The following is an 8,403-nucleotide window of genomic DNA, read 5'->3' as shown; positions in this document are numbered from 1 at the left end:
CCCACTCCCGCCCCAACTTCCTACGGCAGGGATCTGCGGCTTTTCAACTTCCCATAATTGGAATCATTTCTCTTTTGTGTCTGGCTTCTCCAGGGTAACATTACAAGGATACTTGAAAATTTTCATGGAAAAACAGAATTACAAGTTCATGTTGGTGCAAAATTTCTTGAAATCCTTTTGGATTTTTGTCATGCTCATTTTCTATGGGGTTTAATTTGAGGAACCTTAGCATTTGCGTGTGTGGGAGGGAGAAAGGAGGAGAGAGAGGGAGAGCCTCACTGCTGGTTAATTCCAGAGAAACAGGTGCATGGGGCCTGAGGAAGTGGGAACCCAGTCGGCGACTCCCACACACCTGTGATGCCAGAGACCAGCTGGGCCTTGCCTTTGACCGTGGAAGCACAAGAACCTGACCAAGGGAGTCTCACTGCAATGTGCCAGGCAGAGAAGGGGGCACATGGACCCCTCTTTCCCAGGACTGCTACCCCGAACCTTCCTCGCGACATGTTCTGGAGGCATGAGGCTTCTTGGGGCCTCCTCTGGAATGATCACCCTGCGGCCGAGGGAGCTGGGGAGGGAGGTGTTGATGGTGGGGTTACGCAGGTCATACCAGGAGGAGAGGCAGTTTCGATGCCCTCCTGGGTGCAAAGGAGTTTGTCCAGATGAACCTGCATGTGAGTGATGGCTGTGCCCAGAGCAATGAGACGCCAGCAGACTGCCTGCACCTCCCATTCTGCAGAACCAGCGAGATGGTCCCTCTAGGGAGAGAGGTGGGCTTTGGCTTGGTTTGTCCCTCATCAGCTGAGTGGAGGACCATGAGCCCCCTTGGTTGTGCCTTGCAGTAGCTTCCCAGCAGTCCCTGGAACCACAGGGAGACCCCTAAGACCTTTGCTTCGATCCCTGAGATTGGTGCGCTCATTGAAGCACCCTCACCTGGGCCCGCCCCTGCCATGTCTGGCTTAAAGAGTCTGATGTGGGGCTGCTCAGCCATCGATCTTTGATGATTCCACCATGCAGCCACGAGTGAGAACCAGTCCCCCACTACCGCCTTTTCAAGAACAAGGGGCTCCTCCAGCCATTGTGTCAGGGCTGGCTGGGGTTGTCTTTGTGACTAAGATGAGGAGCTTGGATGGACAACCTTTTGAGACCCACCTGTCACCGGCAAGAGTCCCCTCCCTTCTAGCGGCTTCCTCATGCCAGCCTGCCTCTCCTCCAGGCGTACCTGCTCGCCCGAAAGAATGGTCATTCACTCTAGAGTGTAAATGACTCCACGGTTCAGCGCGATGCCTCCCAGAAGCACTTATATTACAGGAGCTGCACCACTGGAGGTAAGGAGCAGGTCCTGGGACATCAGCTGAGTTCACTTAGAGAAATGGCATTGGACTTGGGGTCAGAGACCCGGCTTGTAGTTGGGCAGCTGATTCTCATCCACTGATGAGAAAAGATGGGGGAGGATAACCAAGGCCACCCACACGCGTTTCTTTGGGAAACCGTGGTGAGCAGACAGAACACAGAGTTTGCCACTGATGCGTTTTTCAGTGCACCGTTCACCAGCACTCGGCACACTCCCACTGTGGACTCCCATCCCCCACCCCCATCTCCAGGACTTTTCCAGCTTCCCCAGACGAAACCCGAGAGTCCTTGGGCACAACATCTGGTTCTTGGAAAGCTTCAAGACAAGGAGGCCATTTCTAGTGGTGGGGAGTCTGAGGGTTGTCTGGGGAGCAGAGGGCCCCTGCAGAGTCCCCCAGCTGCAGCCACAGCCAAGCCTGGCGCAAACCCTGCCTCCGTGAAGGCACACGGGCGTGAGCCTCTCCCAGCCGCAAGGTAGCCACCTCCTCCCTTTCTCCCAAGGACTGGGCTGGGTTTCCCGTGTCCTCTGTCTCCTCCTGGGCTCTGTGCCCAACTGGCCCTGGACTACCCAGGGATAGTCACTTCTCTCGGACCCCTGGCTTTCATGAAAAACAGGCGGACCTGGGCAACTCCCTTCCTCAGCCCAGCACGGCTGCCGACCAAGAAGCCGTCACCCAGGGCTTGGGCCAGGGTGAGCGTTGGTGGCAAGCACGCCCCTAAGAACAGGATGATGGGGTCCCCCGCCGGGGCTCCTTCTCAGACTCAAACAGCCAAGACCTGACCCTCGCAGCCGCCTGGGGTCCCTAGCTCCTTCTGGGTTCCTCAGTATCCTGGGCGAGGGTTGAGTGGAAGCGAGCCCGGAGCCTGGGTGGAATCCAGCCACCGGAAGGAAGACTCCTCCCGGGAAACGAAACTTGACCAAAGTCCCCCGGGAAAGACTTGGAGACCCACCACTGGGAGAGAGCGCTGCGGTGGCCAGCGTTTAGGCTCAGTAGACACAAGACAGCTGGGCCCTCAGCCCATGCACTGGCTGTGACAGACACAAAGCCACCTGCTGGGGGCGGGGGGCGGTGTGTGTGAATTAACTGGGCACTGCCCACCTCCTGGTTCCTTGTTCGTAAAGCTACAAGCCACAAACGAGAAGAAATGATTGCTTACAGTTCTGGAGGTCGCGCAGTCCTCGGCCGAGGGGCTACCTCCGGTGGGCGCAGTCTTGCTGGGGTAGGGGGGTGGGGCGGCTTGGAGAAGTCCCTGGCCGGGGCGGGGCCGCAGCTTGCTTGCTGACCGGGCTTCTCTTCCTTCTAGAGGGCCGCTAATGCAGGCGTGGAGGCCCCACCTGCAGGTCTTCCCCAGCCCCAGTTACCTCGGAAAGGCGCCACCTCCGCCCACCATGAGCACAGGGACTTTGGAGCCAGCCAACCCCGGCCGCAACAGAACACAGACCTCTCCTGATCGCTCCGCCGGAGCCGAGGCTGCGTCGCCGCTGCACCTGCTGCCACAGCGGGCAGGCCCAGAGGCCTTTAGTCATTCGACATGCTGCCCAGCCGCTCTCTGGCTGCCACCTGCCTTGCGGGAAAGGGCGCTGGGCCTGTGTCCTTACCTGGCTGCCAGTGGAGCCCGTGACGTCACTGACGGGGGAGCGATTGCTGGGTCGTTCTCCAGGCACTGCTGGCCGGCGTTACCCGTATTCCTGCCTTGGACCTGCAAGGTTCTGGTCTCTGTAATCAGTGCGTTCAGCCAGGTGTCTCCCCGGCCCCACTTGTTTCTGCCTCCAGGCTGTTAGGCCCCGGCATGCTCAGCCTCTTTGGACTTGGCCCTGACTGTGCCTTGTGCAGGCTGAGGCCGTTAGATACAAGCATACTTAAAGTTCAAAGAAAAGGAAATTAAAAATGTTTATTTTGCTGCAAAAGGTTTTCAAACTCCATCTATAGTTTTCATAATGTGTATTCTCGATGATTTTTAAAAAGATGTATTCATTTATTTGGAAGGTAGAGTTACAGAGAGAGAGGAGACAGAGGTCTTTCATCTGCTGGTTCACTCCCCAGATGGCTGCAATGGCCAGAGCTGGGCCAGGCCAAAGTCAGAAGCCAGGAGCTTCTCCCAGGTCTCCCATGCGGGTGGCAGGGGCTCAAGCCCTTGGGCCACCTTCTGCTGCTTTCCCAAGTGCATTAGTAGGGACCTGAATCGGAAGCAGAGCAGCCGGGACACAAACCAGCACTCTAATATGGAATGCAGGTGATGCAAGTGGTGGCTTTATCCTGTCTTAACCGCTAGACCAAATGCCTGCCCGATCTTGAACTCGCTGAAAATGGCTCATTCTTGTTGCCTGGTGGGAACTGCTGTGCTCAGAAAAACCAGCTCCTGCCACCGCCCCCGGCTGCTCCCCGAGTGCGAGCTTGCAGGCTGTGGCCACCCTGTCTTCAACGGAGTATGTTTCCAGGAAGATGCGGAAAGTGTTAGCGAAAGTGCACTGTTTAAAATACACATGGAAAAAAGAAAACCTATATGCTTACAGTGCACCTAGAGCTTTTTTATAACAACCTTTTTTGTTTGTTTTGGATTCTTTAAATATGTATTATTCTCATTTAGTGCCCTGTTTAGCCAGAATCTCATTACTGCTTCATTTCTGAAATAACATTTAATTTAGATATTTTCCATGTATTGGCCCTGCTAAAATAGAAAGTAGCATCTTTCATAAGGTAGGAACCAACAGGGAAACTTTCCTTTTACTCCCTTTTTACACTTTATGGTAAGTAGCAGGGGGAAAATGCATTTATAGATCATTTCTAGGCAAAATTGTGAAACTAACCACCAACTTGTTTCTACCTATATGCAGCCTCTTTATTTGACTAGAAATGGGGAAAATGGCCTCTTGAAGAGAAAAAAAGCCACCATTCTGCATTTAGCTGTATTCATATATTGCATTTCTGTATTTTTTGTTTGTATTGTAAAAAATTCACATAATAAACAATGTTGTGATGTAAAAAAAAAGAAGAAGAAGAAAAAAAGAAAGTGCAGGAGTGAGCAGGTGTCAGTGGGAACGGTAAAACAGAAAGAATAAACCGCTTCCAAGAGCCTTTACCAAAACGTCGTGTTGGGAAAAGAAAAGAAGCTGGGAACCACGAAATCGTCACGGGGTCTGTGACGCTGGCAAGTGGGCGATGCAGCAGGAGGTTGCTTAACGACGCTGCTCCAGAACGTGGTGAGACACCGCACAGTGTTTACCAAAGCATTCAAATCCAGAAAGATATTTCTAGAAATACGACCCGGTGACACAATCGGAGAGCAAACACAAATGTATCTGAAGCAGCATTTGTTTACAAGAAGAAACATTGGGAAACAGCTTAAGTGAACGTTCGGGGTGGTGGAATGTATTCACCAGAGTAGAAATTTATTATCAGCAATAGCGTGAGACACTTAAAATGCTGGGCTTAAGAAGAACTAATGAATCAATGCCATGTAAGAGAGAAAGAACTAATAAAATCATTACAATAAAATGGGAAGTGAAAAGAACAGGGCATAAATTCCTCTTAGGGGTGAGTGGAAAAGGGTGTAATGGAAAAAAATGAATGTAATGAAAAAACCTTTTTAAAAAGATTTATTTATGTTAAAGGCAGAATTACAGAAAGAGAGAGAGAGAGTGAGAAAGATCTTCCATCCACTAGTTCACACCTCAAATGGCTACAACAGCTGAGCTGGACTGATCTGAAGCCAGGAGCCAGAAGCTTATTCCAGGTCTCCCACATAGGTGCAGGGGCCCAAGGACTTGGGCCATCTTCTACTGCTTTCCCAGGTGTATTAGCAGGGAGCTGGATTGGAAGTGGAGCAGCTGGGTCTTGAACCCAAGCCTACATGGGATGCCGTTTCTTGTAGATGGCAGCTTTACCTGCTATGCCACAGCGCCAGCCCCAGTTCTTTACCTCTTAATGGAAACTGGAGTCAGAAGACAGTCTTCACTGAGCATGGGACACTGGGAGCCTGCAACCTTCAGCCACCAGGTCCTGGGGTGCCCTGACATCAGGTGGTACACCAGGACACAATGGCTGCACAGAGCAATACAGGTGACTTCCGGGCTGAGCCACCCTCGGCATCAGCAGTTCCTGGTGTGGACAGGGCTTGCTGCTCCCAGGCCCTCCCTTGACGGTCACACGGGTGCCCTTCACTGGGCGTGGGCAGTGACGGCCTGGCCAGCTTCCACGGCAACACGTTTTCAGCCGCACGAATGAGCCACTACCAGCCGGCTAACATCAAGTGGAACCCCATTTCCTTCTGTTAAGTTTGCCCAGGTGTGTGCTGCCTGCAGATTCAGCCCTGACTCAACAGGTAGGGGCTGGGGAGGGCATTTGCTGGGGCAGCCAAGATGCTGCTGGGGATGCCCACCTCCCACACTGCAGAGCCCGGGTTTCAGTCCTGGCTGCTCCCCAATTCCAGTTTCCTGCCAGTGCACACCCTCAAGTAGTTGGGTCCCTGCTTCCCACATGGGAGACCTGGAGTGAATTCTCGGCTCTGGGCTTCCGCCTGGCCCAGCCCCAGCTGTTGCAGGCATTTGGGGAATGAGCCAGCAGAAGGAAGATCTCCATCTCTCTGCTTTTTAAACAAAGAAGTAAATAAAATATAAATGAGTAAGTAAATACATAGAAGTAGGCACTGGTCAGTTCAAGGTCCCCAGAGACTCACCTCCCTGGTGGTCCTCATGGTCCAGGGACAAGCACTGGTCCAGCTGAGGTGGATGTGTCCATGGCCACTCAGAGGATCAGGCTCTGGGTAAAGCAGAGGCACAGGGTGTGGGGCACCCTGAGCCCTTGGTGGCCTTGCTGAGCTGCCCCTCGTGGCTGCCGGGGCTGTGGTGGACACTTGGTGAAGCAGGAGCGTCACTTCCTGAACACGGTCTGTGGCTTCAGCCTCCTCCTGCCTGTGGGGAGGCAGAGACAGACATGGCTGAGGTCACAAATGGGATCCTAGTCCTGCTCTGACACCGTGACCTATGACCCTCCGAAATAGCTTCCCACTGCTGAGCCTTGGTCTCCTCTCCTGTAGTGGGAGCACTGGCCGAGGCTCTCCCGGGTTCCTGCCAGTGTGGTTATTCTGTGACTCCTCGCCACTAATTGTTTGGTATCTTTTCTTTTTTTAAAGATTTATTTATTTGTTTGAAAGGCACAGTTAGGCCGGCGCCGCGGCTCACTAGGCTAATCCTCCGCCTAGCGGCGCCGGCACACCGGGTTCTAGTCCCGGTCGGGGCGCCGGATTCTGTCCTGGTTGCCCCTCTTCCAGGCCAGCCCTCTGCTGTGGCCAGGGAGTGCAGTGGAGGATGGCCCAGGTGCTTGGGCCCTGCACCCCATGGGAGACCAGGAAAAGCACCTGGATCTTGGCTCCTGCCATCGGATCAGCGCGGTGCGCCGGCCGCAGCGCGCCGGCCGCGGCGGCCATTGGAGGGTGAACCAACGGCAAAGGAAGACTGTCGCTCCCCCTCTTCATGGAGGAACGACACTAAGCCCTGCCTAGGCTTCACATCCGAGTCACGGCACCATTATGTCGCTCCCCCTCTTCGTGGAGGAACGACACAGGACCCTGCGCTGTTCTTTCGTCTGCTCGGCCCTCCCCGGGTTTGCTGCTGGTTCTTCCCGGGTTGGCTACTATCCCTTCCACCTCCGTGGAAGGGCAGTTCCCCCTGGCCACATTCCCCACTTCCGCAGGGGAGCGGCACACCGCCGGCCGGCTCTTCTCGGGGGCTGCACAGGTGTTCCCCTTAGATGTTCCCCATAGATGTTCCTGGTGCATGCCGTCTCTCTCCTCCTTTATAGTCCTCCTCCGCCAATCCCAACTCGGCTGCCCACACGCCGAGTACGCTGCTCTCCTCCAATCAGGAGCAAGTCCTACAGTTTATTAGTTGAACTGGAGGCAGCTGTGCGGAAGCTGTTTACTTCTCTCCCAGCGCCATATTGTGGGAGAGCAGATGCATAGAATAAGTCTTAATTCCAGTAACTCAGTCTAGTCCGGTTTGCTCCCCACAGAAGACCTTTCTCTCTGTCTCTCTCTCTCACTGTCCACTCTGCCTGTCAAAAAAAAAAAAAAAAAAAAAAAAAAGAAAGGCACAGTTAGAGAGAGAGGGAGAGACAGAGAGAGGTCTTCCATCTGCTGGTTCACTCTCCAAATGGCCACGAAGGCCAGGGCTGGGCCAGGCCAAAGTCAGGAGCTTCTTCGGGTCTCCATGTGGGTGCAGGGGTCTAAGCACGTGAGGCATCTTGCACTGCCTCCCCAGGCACGTCAGTGGAGAGTGGAGTGGGTGGAGCAGCTGGGCCTGGAACTGGCTCCCATATGGGATGTGGCACTGCAGGCGCTAGTTTTACCTGCTACGCCATAGTGCCGGCCGCAAACTGTTCTGATTTCTTTACCAAAAGCAAATCTTGTGGCATACAGAGAGTAAAAAATCCTCTTGCCTTGATTGAAACCAAAACCAAAAGTCGACTGACCAAATTTTTCAGCTGTGATGTTTCTCGAAGTTGCCCTGGGTACCGGGGATGTCCTTTGTGCTGAGTCTGCGCTGTCAAAAGCAAACCAAAACAGTGATGGCTCCAGTGGTTGGGTTCCCGCCACTCACATGGTAGACCTGGATGGAGTTCCCAGCTGGGGTCAGCTGTAGGCATTTGGAGAGTGAGCCAATGGATGTCTGTTTCTCTCTCTCTCTGCCATTCAAATTGATTAACGAGTTATATGATTTTTTAAAATGCAAGGACTCAAACAGCTTATAAGTTTCTTTCTTTCCCACAAACCAATGCAAGGTGGATAATGAGTTCTTTACCATAAACTTATCTAGAGACTCAGGCAAGGAGGTGGCTTTGCCATGTGTGGGTCATTGTCATTGTCATTGTCATTTGCGTGGTAGGAGGTAGGCCTTCAAGTCCTAGCAACAGCGAGTGAGGAGGAGGAGCTCAAGGGAGGAGCACTGAGCACCCTCCTCAGGGCCACGCCTGGAAGTGACGCCCACAACTTCCTCTCATCTTCGATTGGCTTGGACAGGGTCACATGGCCACGGCTCTCTTGGGGGACCTGGGA

At 53.6% G+C, this 8,403-nt stretch overlaps 1 long non-coding RNA gene across 2 annotated transcripts; it reads left to right on the top strand.

Moving 5' to 3' along the window:
• Positions 1-434: 434 nt before the first annotated feature.
• LOC149120101 (uncharacterized) lies at positions 435-4,362 on the top strand. 2 transcript variants are annotated; one of them, XR_016226813.1, is made up of 2 exons: positions 435-1,325; positions 2,656-4,362. It is a non-coding gene; the product is annotated as an uncharacterized LOC149120101 (long non-coding RNA). The 2 variants fall into 2 exon arrangements; XR_016226814.1 differs by lacking the exon at positions 435-1,325 and adding an exon at positions 1,378-1,824.
• The last annotated feature ends 4,041 nt before the right edge of the window (positions 4,363-8,403 follow it).

The sequence above is a fragment of the Oryctolagus cuniculus genome, chromosome 20, assembly GCF_051225735.1.
Source record: "Oryctolagus cuniculus isolate XC-2025 breed Fujian yellow rabbit chromosome 20, ASM5122573v1, whole genome shotgun sequence".
Lineage (NCBI taxonomy): Eukaryota > Metazoa > Chordata > Mammalia > Lagomorpha > Leporidae > Oryctolagus > Oryctolagus cuniculus.
This window is presented reverse-complemented; position numbering and strand designations above follow the sequence as displayed.